Raw genomic sequence first — 11869 nt, forward strand, 5'->3', positions numbered from 1 at the left:
AAAAAAAAAAAAAAAAAAAAAAAAAAAAAAGCCAGCAAGGAGAAGTTTAATGTACTGATTTCCTCTGCCAAGCACTCAGGTCCATCAAACCAGCTCTAATGAAATGTTGTAGATCTTTCTGGAACATGGGAGTACTTGGCCTTACATCAGTGCTTTCCATTAGGAATAGTATGATATGAATAACACGTATAATTCTAAATTTTCTAGTAACCATATTTAAAGAAGTAAAAAGAAACAGGTAAAATTTATTTTAGTAACATATTTTATTTAACCAGATATAATCCAACATGCAATTTCAATATATAATCAATTTAAAAATGTTTTTGAGTTGTTTCACAATGTCTTTCAGACTATATTTTCAAAATTCTGCGTATATTTTATACATAAAACATGTCTCAGTTCAGACAAGCCACATTTTAGGTAGTTAGTAATCACACTTGGCTCTAGAAGTTTACTTGGTAAGGGGTAGGGGAGGGAGTACAAACAGGAAACTGTAAAAACGTCTTCCTTTAATGGTGTTCTAGAATGTTCTCCCACTCTAGCAGCCACTGTATTTATTGCTCTCTTTCTCTTATTGTTTTAAACCTTTTACTCTCCCTAAGTAACCTGCCTCAACTCCAGTATTCACATCTGCTCATGCAAGAACACAGAATCCCTAGATACAGTGTTGGCAAGGCACAAGTTATTTCACAGGTTTTGACCATAAACTCCTCATCTGTAGACTGGTGTCGTACAAGATCCTAAGAGGATAAAATAAGAAGACTAATGTGAAAATTTTTCAGATTCTTTATCATAATCTTAGAGAAATATAAATGATATAGTTTGATTGTAGTTATGAATGGTTACAATTAGATTCCTTGGTTATATTGCTGTGTGGATATTTGCATTTGCTTATCTTCAAAATAGTAATTAGACTCAAAGTAAGCAAAGTCATCAAACAAAAAACCAAAGTGAAATGCTAATTGTTTGTTGAAGCTCCAACAAACCAAATCCAAATATTTTGGTAGTTTAACTGAGAATTGAACCAATTCCAAGGAAAAAGAAAAGCCAAAAAACAAACAAAAAACCCCAAGGGGACCCAGTGAGCCATTTCTAGCTGTTCTAACCGTGTTTGTGTTTGTTTGTGGGTTTTGGTCCTCCCTCTTTAGTGCCAGATCTCCGTCTCAGATTCCACTTGGGTCCTCTATATCCATCACAGGGCTTTTCTAAGGCACAAAAAAAAAAAAAAAAAAATCAATGTCTGTAGCTCTGGGAAGTGGGGGAAGGAGGCTTAGAGTCATCAACCAAATAATCATTATTTTCTTAACATGTGGATATGAAGGCAATGAGCCTTGTATGTTTATTTTACAGAATGTATAGAGGGAAATCATTTAAGATTAACCTCTAAGCTGCCCGGACAGGGCAGTCTGGCCCCAGTCAATCATCACATCCCTGGTCCCCTAACTGAGAACTTGCTTGAAGGCAATGGCCCTAAGCAAGAATTCATCCAGTAACCTATGCCCCTCTGTCTTGCTCAGAAACAGAGTTTTTTACACCCTCTCTCCTTTGAATGACAGGTTATTATTATGTACCTGGAGAAAGATGTGAGGTTACTAAACGTGGGTGTCAGGCAATCTTTCACTCAAAGCAGTTTAATGAGGAACAACCAGAATAGGTATGTTTAATGTCCTTTGCTTAAACAACCAATGGCACGTCTAAATGCTAGCTTGTTAAGGACTAGTCTGTGTGCTGCAGTGGAAATTCTCATGGATTATTGGAGCAAAGCAAACCTACTTTATGACTTTTTTTTTTTTGCTTCTTTCATTGTACCTTAATTTTTCCAACAGGAAAATAGGGATAATGGTGGCTTCCCATGAAGAGATAAAATGAAACCACAGAAGTGACTCCTTGGCACATAGAATGCACTCGATAAATACTTTCCCTTCCCAATTGGCAAGCCAAAATTCTTCTCCCAAGCTGATCTTTCAAGTAATGCCTGGGTCTTTTCCAAATGGAAGAGCAGATGACAAACCTGTTGCCGCGATATAAATCATGACCAACTTCATTCTCCAAAAGTGTTGCCACAGGCTTGTGACCAAGAATGGAACCACCACCAAACCAAGAAATTTCTGGTGATCTGGTCCCTGAGTTTGTGATAAGATATTACTGAGTCCCATGACTGTGTTAGTCTGTTCTTCGAAACAGAGAGACCAGTCAGAAAACAATAAGGAATTACTGAGAGCTGTATGTTGGTTAGCAGAGCCTGCACATTTAAAGGCTTTTAGAACATTATATACAGTGGAATTCAGGAATGTGCCATCAGCAGCGGGAGAGTGTTCCTTTCCCTAGCAAGTGTTTCTTTTCCCATAACCTCATTAAAACCAAATATTGCCATTTTTCCTTATTTTTACTGACATGAAATGTGAGATTGTATACTGTCTCAGTTGTGATGCTTTGTTGGTTACTTTTTCCATATATATATGGGCAATTTATGCTTACTCTTTTTTTGTTCATGTATTTAGTCCATTGTTCTTTGGAGACTAAAATTTTGCTGGCTGCTTTAAAAAATATCTTGTTAGCAAAATATAACAACTAGACCATATATATAAAACAACTGTTTAAGGTTTTTTCCAGTCTTTTATTTTATTATTATTATACTTTTTTTGTGGTATCGGGGATCAAACTCAGGTCTTTGCACTTGCAAGGCAGGCCACTGAACCACTGAGCTAAATCCATGGCCCTTTTATTTGTCTTTTAAGGTTTATTATTGTTTTCTGGATTGGTCTAGATGGTAACAAGTGGCCATTTATTCATCTAATAGACATTTACTAATTGTCAATCATATGCCAGGTTATGTCTCAGGCATTGGCATTGGAAGAGAAAAAAAGCTCAAATCTGTGCCCACAGAGATCCTAGTCTACTGAAGAACAGATATAAAAATTAATGCCATTCAGAGGATAATGCAGGTTGAGCATCCCTAATCTAAAAATCTGAAATCTGAAATTTTTGAGTCCTGACATGATGGTGGTCTATCACATAGCACGTGTTAAAGGGAAGGGAATAATCAGTAGAAAGTGGTGGCTGGATGGTCTCCTATTTTATAAATAAAGTTTTATTGAAACACAGCAATGTCCATTCTTGCATATGCTGTCTTTGCTGCTTTTCTTCTGCAATAGAAGAACTTGTATTCTTGTTGGCTGGTGTGAGTAGTGATAATGGAAATTAAAATTGAGGCTATAGCATGAATTTATAAGCAAAAACTTTCATTGGACAGTTTATGATAGGAAAGAAATAATGCTGGCCTCAGGAAGAGAGAGAGAAGTTGGCTGCTCCACAGACAGGGAGCCAGCTCCTCCCTTGATGGAGAAACACCTAACAAAGGATACATTCCATTTTAATGGAGTCCCAGAGGAATTTCTTTAATTCTTCATGATACTTTTTTTTGAGAGGGATGGGGGTCTCTGGATAGAGTGGATTTTAGTAAATGCACAGGAATGAGTTTGCACATGGCCCCAAATATTCCTTAAAATGTATGATGCTCTCCATTTGGGTGGAGATCTTACTATGAAAATGTGACTATAATGAAGGTGTAATGACTTTTAGGGTAGGTTTCAGGTCAGATCCCTTACCTTCTTTGTTTGGCCTGGTCGCATCCAATTTGCCCATGCACCACTGTCCACTCTCAAGGGCACCAGAAGCTTGTTGGCTTAATGAACAGCTTCATTTACTTTGCCCCACCTGTTGCCAAAAGTTGCCTGTCTGCATTTTCCCAGGCTGCTACTTAGAAGTCCTGCCAATGTTCTCATTCTCATTTTGGCCACAAAGCATAAAATACTATCTGGTCCTTCACAGAAAAAAAGTTTACCAGTCTCTCAGTCTCTCTCTAGTAGGCTAGAAAGAGGAACCATGAGCGCCAGGCGTGGTGGCGCATGCTTGTAATCCCAGCACTGAAGGAGGCTGAGGCAGGAGGATCGCTGTGAATTTGAGACCAGCCTGGGCTACATAGTGAGTTCCAAGTCAGTCTCAACTACATAGTGAGACCCTATCTCAATGCTCCCCCCAAAAAGAAAACCCAAAGAGGACCCATGATAAGAAAGTACTACTTAGTCAAACTGCGCACACAAGTGGGATGGGGATTTAGCTTACCAAGTCAGTCAACTACATAGTGAGACCCTATCTCAATGCTCCCCCCAAAAAGAAAACCCAAAGAGGACCCATGATAAGAAAGTACTACTTAGTCAAACTGCGCACACAAGTGGGATGGGGATTTAGCTTAGTGGCATTGTGCCTGCCTCCCAAGCACGAGGTCCTAAGTTCGATCCTCAGTTAAGGAAAAAAAAATGCACAAAAGTGACAAACAGAATCCAGAAAGCAACCCAGGAGTCTATGAACTCTGGCCTGTGCTAATTACGTCATTCCACTGATATTTCTTGCTGGGCATGGTGGTGCACACCTCTAGCCCCAGCACTTAGGAGCCTGTGACAGCAGGATTGCCATGAGCTCAAGGGCAGCCTGGACTACATAAAGAGATCCTGTCTCAAAAAACAAAAAAACAGGGCCGGGGATTTAGCTCAGTGGTGCTGCTGCCTGCCTTGCAAGCACAAGGATCCAAGTTCAATCCCCAGAACTCCCCACAAAAAAAGCTCTTCCTAAAAACAAAGCAAAGCAAAAATTCTTAAGCCCCTACTGTACAGTGGGCCTGGAGCTACAAGTTTAAAAATGGCAGGGGTTACAGCTGCTGCCTGAAAATACATAAACAATAGCGAAAATGAGCAGGTAAAGAAATTACCACCTGGGAAAATCCATCTTTGAAATGAGCGCAGCACACACAGTGAAACCAAAAAGCAAGTGCTTCTCTTCGTGCTGTGTCTTCTAGGACAAAATGGCATTCGTTCCCTCGAGTGGCTAAGCTGATGGAGCGTCAGCCTGGAACCACTGGTGGTCTCCACTGGGAGGGCTTCGCCAAGACAGCTCCCGTTGGAAAAGCAGGACCAGGCACTGCAGAGCTGTTCCTTACAACACTGAATCCGATGTGACTCTGGGCTCCTCCTCTGTGACCCTAGTACATTTCCATCTTCCCTCAGCCACCTGGAATTGGGACTCTGTTATTGCAAGCAAAGAACTCTAGCCGATAGCCTTGTTTTCCTTGGCAACTGTCACCCAGCTCCTTTCTGAGCCTTTCCGTCCTCTCACCTATCTTAGCGGCCCGCTGCCGCTGCATCCTCCACCTAGAAATGCAAATTTCAGGAGCAATAGCACCAAAGGCACGCTGGAGAGGAGTAGAGCCAAGTCTGATAATGAATCTGCATGAACTGTGCAAACCATTCCAAGGTTATTCAAAAAACCCATTCAGTGTTTCTCTCCACTGATAATAAGTACACGGCTCTTTGTATTGTGTCTGTTACCAGTTAAATGATGGTGACATTTCCACTCAGGATTTTGATGGACTCATGATGCTGGAAATGGTGCCTCTCAGAGGAGACCAGCAACAGATGTTGCGAGCTGACTGCACTCTGAACATCTGGAAGCAGGCAATCTGCTGCTAGGGGTATGGGGAGGGGTTTGGGTGTGTTGTTGGAGTCTGGACCCCATTCATTGTTCAAGTAAGCTTTTGTTATTTTTTTTCTGCATTGTGGATTGCCTTTGAAATTTGCAACTCAGGTGGGAAAGTGGGTGTCAGGGAAGGGGTCAGATAGCAGCACACTGGGTTGGATCTGATCTTGGATCTCCAAGATCCTGAGGAGCTGTTAGTGTTTGGATCTGAAATATCTCCAAAAGCCCATGCATTGGAGGCTTAGTCCCCAGTCCAGGGCCAGGCAGGTATTAAAGAGGTGATGGCGCCATAGGGGTTCTGACTTCATTAGTGGGTTAGTCCATTGATGGATTTGTAGCTTAATGGGCATTGGGAGGTGGTGGAAACTTTAGGCAGTGGGGCACAGGTGGGTGGAGAAAGTAGGTCTCTGGAAAAGGTGTGTGCCTGAAGAATATATTTTGTCTCACGGTCTCTTCTCTATCTCCCTTTCTGTTTCTTTTTGGTACCGGGATCGAACTCGGACTGTTGCACTTGCGAGGCTGGCAGCTCTCTTTCTGCTTCTATGCCACCATGAGGTGAGCAACTTCGCTGCACCATACCCTTCCTGCCACGATATTCTGCTTTGCTGTAGGCCCCCAGAGTGGGGCTAAGTTAAGTTTGTCAGGTATTTTGTTATAGCAATGGGAAGCCAGCTAGCACAGATGCTGTGTGAAAGTCCAGGTCCCAGTCTCCGTCCTGTGCAAGACTCAGAGTCATTATGTCTGTGGAAAAGCAGTCTTGATTGTTTTAAAGTTCTCCAATTCACAAGGGCAGCTACATTGCAGAATCATTGGAACAAAATATCCAGGGCACAGAGTCCTTCTTCCCCTTTAGAGGATTTTCTTTTTGTCCTCTATGGTGCCAACCCTTTCAGCCTCTAAGGCCCTGAACTGGGGGCCTGTTTGGAGTCACCTTTGTTGGGAAGCAGTATATAAAACCAGCAATCTGGTATGGCCCTGTCACTTTCCATTAAGGAAACCAGAGGACTAGGGAGGCTTAATGAGTTTCCCAAGGTCTCATGGGCAGTCAGGATGCAAACCCAGGATAGTGAGAATGCTCCTGGGCTTGGTCTCACACTCTTTAAATTCCAGAGCCGACTGCATTCCTGAAACTAGCTCACTCAACCTTCCTGTGTGGACTCAGCAGCCATCTTTCCATCCTGGTATGTAGGAAGGTGCTGTTCACTGAGGGGGGGGGGCTTCTTCCTTTCTCCCCAACCCCACCTACATGCTATCAGCTATGCAAGGGCTGCTGGGAATTTTACCATTGATTGGCTAGCTCACTGGCTCCAGCATTTACAAATAAGACCCCTTTCTGTACCCCTGGATGTGGTAAACCTTGATGGCGGACACCGGCTCTACCTCCACCCCAGCTCCCCACCCCACACCCAGGATTTACATACTCACTTAGCCACTGACTTGGGAGCAGCTCTGTCCAGTCCTGTGTGTCAGCACGAGTGAGTGATGGCACCCACAGACCATTACTCAGGGGAGGATGATTGTGAGTCACTATGAAAGGCTCCTTCCCCAGTCTGGCCACTGCTCTGGGCTGTGCCTGGAGACAGAAAATAATAACACCCTTTGGACTGGACTCCTAAAAATAGAACCAATGGAGTCTGCGGCTATGGTAGGAGGAGGCCTGGGGATCAGGTGTCCTGGGTGCTCAGCCCAGCTGGAATGCAACTCACTATAAGACTCTGGCCCCCACTCTGTGTACTAGTTGTTGGAGTCTGTGCCCTAGGCCATTTCAAGTGGGGTGTTCAAGTCTTTGGGGGTAGTTGCAAAATCTTTCAGAGTATGACATAAACCAAAGACAATCAACTCAGAAGTCATATACACCATTATGCAAACTATTCAGAAGTTGTGAGAATCCCTGGCACCTAGTTCTGGACAAGAACTTCTGATCAAGGGGCTCTATTTGTTCAATAAGGCTATGGAATACATTTCTTCCATATTCTATACTTCCCCCAGCCAATTTTTTTGTTGTTGCTTTTGTTGTATTCTTGACTCATTTATCAAGTGCACTCCAGGCCTTGTAGAAAGTGTACTGTTCACGGGAGGGAGAAAAGAGGAGCAGCCACTGCTTGGGATATCTGCAAGAAGGGCTCAGGCATTGGAGATGCAGATAACCTGAGAAACTGACCAGCCAGGAGAGAGACAAGGTCAAGGTCGGCTAACTTCAGAGCTATTATCCACCCCTTGGCTTCTTGTAGACTCCCTCCCTCAGTACTGGGAACAACTCATCACATACCAGCCATGAAAATCACAACACCCTTTGTGAGTGTTTCAAGCCCAGTTCTGGCCAAAGGGACATAGGAGAAGTTAGCATGGGGCCCTCAGTGTCTAGAAATGAGGCAGAGCCTCAGGAGAAGATTTTGCTTGGGCCCCTTTCTTTCTCCTTTGGGAGACTGATAAGAGGATTTGCCTAGATCCTATAACTATCTTGAGACCTTGAGCTGACATGAGTGAAAATAAAAGACTAACATTTTAGGAAAGAGAAACCAGAAGCCAGGAAAATACTGGGCTCTAGGTGAGCTCATTGGACTTCTAAACTACCCTGGATCCCATGGCTCCCAATCTCCTTCTAAAGAGACCCAGTGTCAGTTTCATCTAAGCCACTGCTGGATGGGGGTTGTTACTTGTAGTCAAAAGCATTTCTCACTGAAACAAATTCAGTTCCAGATTTCCAGGAAGGATATGGATTTTGTGCACTATTAGGACTCAGAGAAGAACTCATCAACTCTATGTGGAAGAGGAGGGGTGGACTAAATCATTGACCATTGGTAACTTAACTCAAAATTCAGCTTCTCTTCCCTTCCCAGAGGTTGGGTGAGACTGAACTTTCCAACTGTACTGACATCACTGGTTCTTCTGAAGGCCAACCCCTATCCTAAAGCTATCTAGGGACCACCAAGACTTGCCTCATTAACATACATTTTCCTATATGACATGGTTGAAAGGGGCTCTTAGGAACAATAAAAGATGCTCCTATTGATAGAGAAAACTTCCATAAATAGCAAAAACCTATAAAGTGTTACAATGTAAAATGGCTTCTGCTGTCTCTAACAGCAGTTTGCTTTGTTTAGCTCAGAACTAATAGGCACTGAAGACACTAATTGTGGAATGAGGCATTCGGTCTGACCCTGAGATAACAGGGCACAGCAAGACCTTGAGCTCGGAAGAGACTAGAGCCACCTGATCGCGAGAGTGTCTAGATGAAAAAACCCATGGCTGACATTTGCTCCCCTGACCCTGAACACCCCCTTCCTATGGACTAGAATAGATAACTAGGTGAATCTTAAAGGTAAACTCCCCTAGCTATGAAAATTATATCTGGGTTGAAAGTTAACTATCCTGTGACCGTGGTTTGAAATGTGAGAATAAAATGTAACCACCCAAATGAAGTCCAGGCTGTGAAACCCTATAAAAGGAGGAGTTATAACCCAGTGCGTTGTCGATCCAGGCACAGCTTATGTGGGATCGACCCTCACAGATGAGTAAATTTGTTACTTTACTTCCATTCTGCTGCCTTGCTGTGTGTCACTTGCAAATGCCTGCTGCAACACTGGTGCTCAGGAAATTCCAATGCAGTTAGAAGCTCTTTGCCATGAGCCAGAGGACAAGACAAAGATCAAATATATATTTCTAATTATATCATAGTCTGTTTCACCAAGTATTTATAGAGGAGTCTCAACATTATAAAGTATAAATAGGGCTTTCGGGACTCATTTGAAAAGGAAACGGAGCACAGGAAGCTGGACTGTGCTGGACACAGAGGTTTATTTCTTTCAGTGCCCTCTCTGCCCTCTACTTTGTCTTCTCACTGAGCCATGGGTCCCATGTGTGTATTTGGTCAGATTCTTTAATTTACTTTTTCTGGCACATTGGAGTGTGAAGGGACAAGAACCTATGGGAAAATGGATTCCCTTTGCTTTTAGAGCATCCAGGTCTCCTGGTCAGTTGCTGTGGACCAGGAGCGTTGAACAAATATCAGCCTTTCCTATGAGGTTTGCTTTAGGCTGTTAATAAAGTCTCACTTGAGCATTTCATCCAAGAATTCATTGCACGTTCAGTTGACTGCACAAAAATCATAGGAACTCAAGGTGAAAAGGGATTGAAATGCATTCCTGTGTGTGAACTTACTTCATGGTCAATGTAATTAAAACTTCTTCACCTCCTCTTTGGTGTGTTCTGAGTTAAGAACAGAAAGTCACTCTGCGTGGTGGACATTGCCACAGGTTTGAGTGTACACAGCACTGGATCTCACCCGTCCCCATCTGACCTGGGACCCTTGTGCTGGGCTGGCCCAGAGCACTCACACCCTATGGAAGGCGACTCTGCAGAACACATACTGCTGAGGTTGCCAGAAGTTCAAGCCAGCCTGGGCTGCTGAAAGAAAAAGAAAGAAAGAAAGAAAGAAAAAGAAAGAAAGAAAGAAAGAAAGAAAGAAAGAAAGAAAGAAAGAAAGAAAGAAAGAGAAGAGAAGGGAAGGAAGAAAGAAAGGCTTCCTTGCCTCAGTCCAGAATTTCTTACTTGACACCATTCAGCTCTGTTTAGCTTTGTGTTGCTTTCTGCTTCCATCTAGTACACCTTGCAGATGAAATCACACAGGGACAAATGTAAAATTTGCATTGTGCTCACATTGTTCTCTTCTGTATTAGTTGCATCAGAACAAATTTGCATTTTCAGGACCAGTGTTAAAAGCAGAGCAGAGTGTAGATGTCTGGTCTGGATGTTCTGTAAGTTCTAAGGCTAGCACAACTTACCCACTTGGCAGGGTTTTGGTTAGATGATAGATGTTTTTTGTTTTTGTTTTTTTTAATTTACAGAAAAAGATAGATGCTGGGTGAGTTTCTCGGTAATATTTACAAAAGTCTGTGACATTTGCATCACCTCCCATCCTTATCTATTTTTTTTAATCCACAGAACTTCATCAAAGACTTGACTGCATATTCAATGGACTGTACAAGAATCATAGGAACTCAAGGTGGGAAGAGATCGAAAAACCTGATCCAACCCCTTCATCTTACAGAGAAAAAAAGTGATGTTGCTGCCCATGAGCTGCTCGAAGTATGTGCTGGGCCAGATTTGTATCTGAAACCTTCATGCTCAGCTGAGGACTTCAGGTACTCAGACTGTGCCCTGGGCAAGGAATCAAAGTGGATTCTGAACCCCCAGGGAAGGTGGAGTGAGGGCAGTGAGGCCAGGGAGCTTGGTCTCTTGAGTGGCACCAAGTGAACAACGGTGTTCTTTCTTCTGTGTGGGACCACGGCTGGGGTTTATTTCAGTGGTAGAGCACTTTCCTAGCAAGCATAAGGCCCTGGGTTCATTCTCCAGCTCTGAAAAAAAAAAAAAAAAGAATCAAAGTAAGTGAGTAAATAAATAAATAAAATAAATACCAAAGCCAACAACTCCCATGATTCTCAGCCCACTCTTCAGGTATTTCCTGCATCACCAAAAATACAGTGGGAGCCTCAGTGTCAAGGGAAGATGGATGGAGTCTTCTCTATTTTTCCTGTCAGATTGTTTTTGCCTGTATCATAGAGCTCATAGTTGGTGACATGGATTATAAATGGTAAGACTACACTGTCTAAAATGCTACTCCTCTGGGAGTTTTCAATCTATCCAAGATCCAGACAAGCACAGCAGGGAAAAATGAAAATATCTCAGCTTCATTAGGGGAAATTTATAGCTGGCTTAAGGTTGCCATGGTGATCAAAAGTCAAGAACTATTTGTAGATGCCAGTACAGTACTTGTAGATTTCAGGTAAGAGCCACAGCTAGACTGACTATAAACTACATATGCACTAGGTTGCTTAGCACATTACTTAATCCTCACAAGTACCCACAAAGTGGTTAGTATTACCCTGTGTAGAACTAAGAAAACCAAGGCTCAGAGGGACTGAGCCATTTTTTGGAGATCACACAAAACTGATCTGAACTCAGGAATGTCTGACCCTAAAATCTGCATGAGGTGGACTTTTTAAGGCAGTGAGGGTACTTAGGTTGCCCCAAGTGGTGGGAGTTGTTACACACCTGCACAGACATAGGGGCTCCCCAGGGCACTCAGGGCAGACCCAGGAGGGCACCAGCCTCCCCCAAGATGCCACTACAGGATCCAGCTCCTTTGTTGCTTTTTGGTTAACTATCACCATGCGTAGAGTGGAGTTTTGGCCAAACATGAGGAGGGACTGTGTAGGATCGAAGCTCAGTCTGGGGGTTGATATGTGTTCTCTCAGAAGCAGACCCAAACACAAGACCTGTTCATGAGTTCTCCTTCCCTTCCCTTCCCTTCCCTTCCCTTCCCTTCCCTTCCCTT

General features: G+C 43.1%; 1 long non-coding RNA gene across 1 annotated transcript in view; it reads right to left on the bottom strand.

Annotated features, from left to right (window-relative positions):
- Positions 1-10855: 10855 nt before the first annotated feature.
- Positions 10856-11869, bottom strand: part of LOC104872986 — a 10462-nt gene continuing 9448 nt past the window's right edge. Inside the window, exon 3 of the long non-coding RNA XR_783330.2 lies at positions 10856-10889. This is a non-coding gene — a long non-coding RNA (uncharacterized LOC104872986). The remainder of the gene's footprint in view (positions 10890-11869) is intronic.

Source organism: Fukomys damarensis, unplaced genomic scaffold, assembly GCF_012274545.1.
Source record: "Fukomys damarensis isolate Sample0158 unplaced genomic scaffold, DMR_v1.0_HiC HiC_scaffold_36, whole genome shotgun sequence".
NCBI lineage: Eukaryota > Metazoa > Chordata > Mammalia > Rodentia > Bathyergidae > Fukomys > Fukomys damarensis.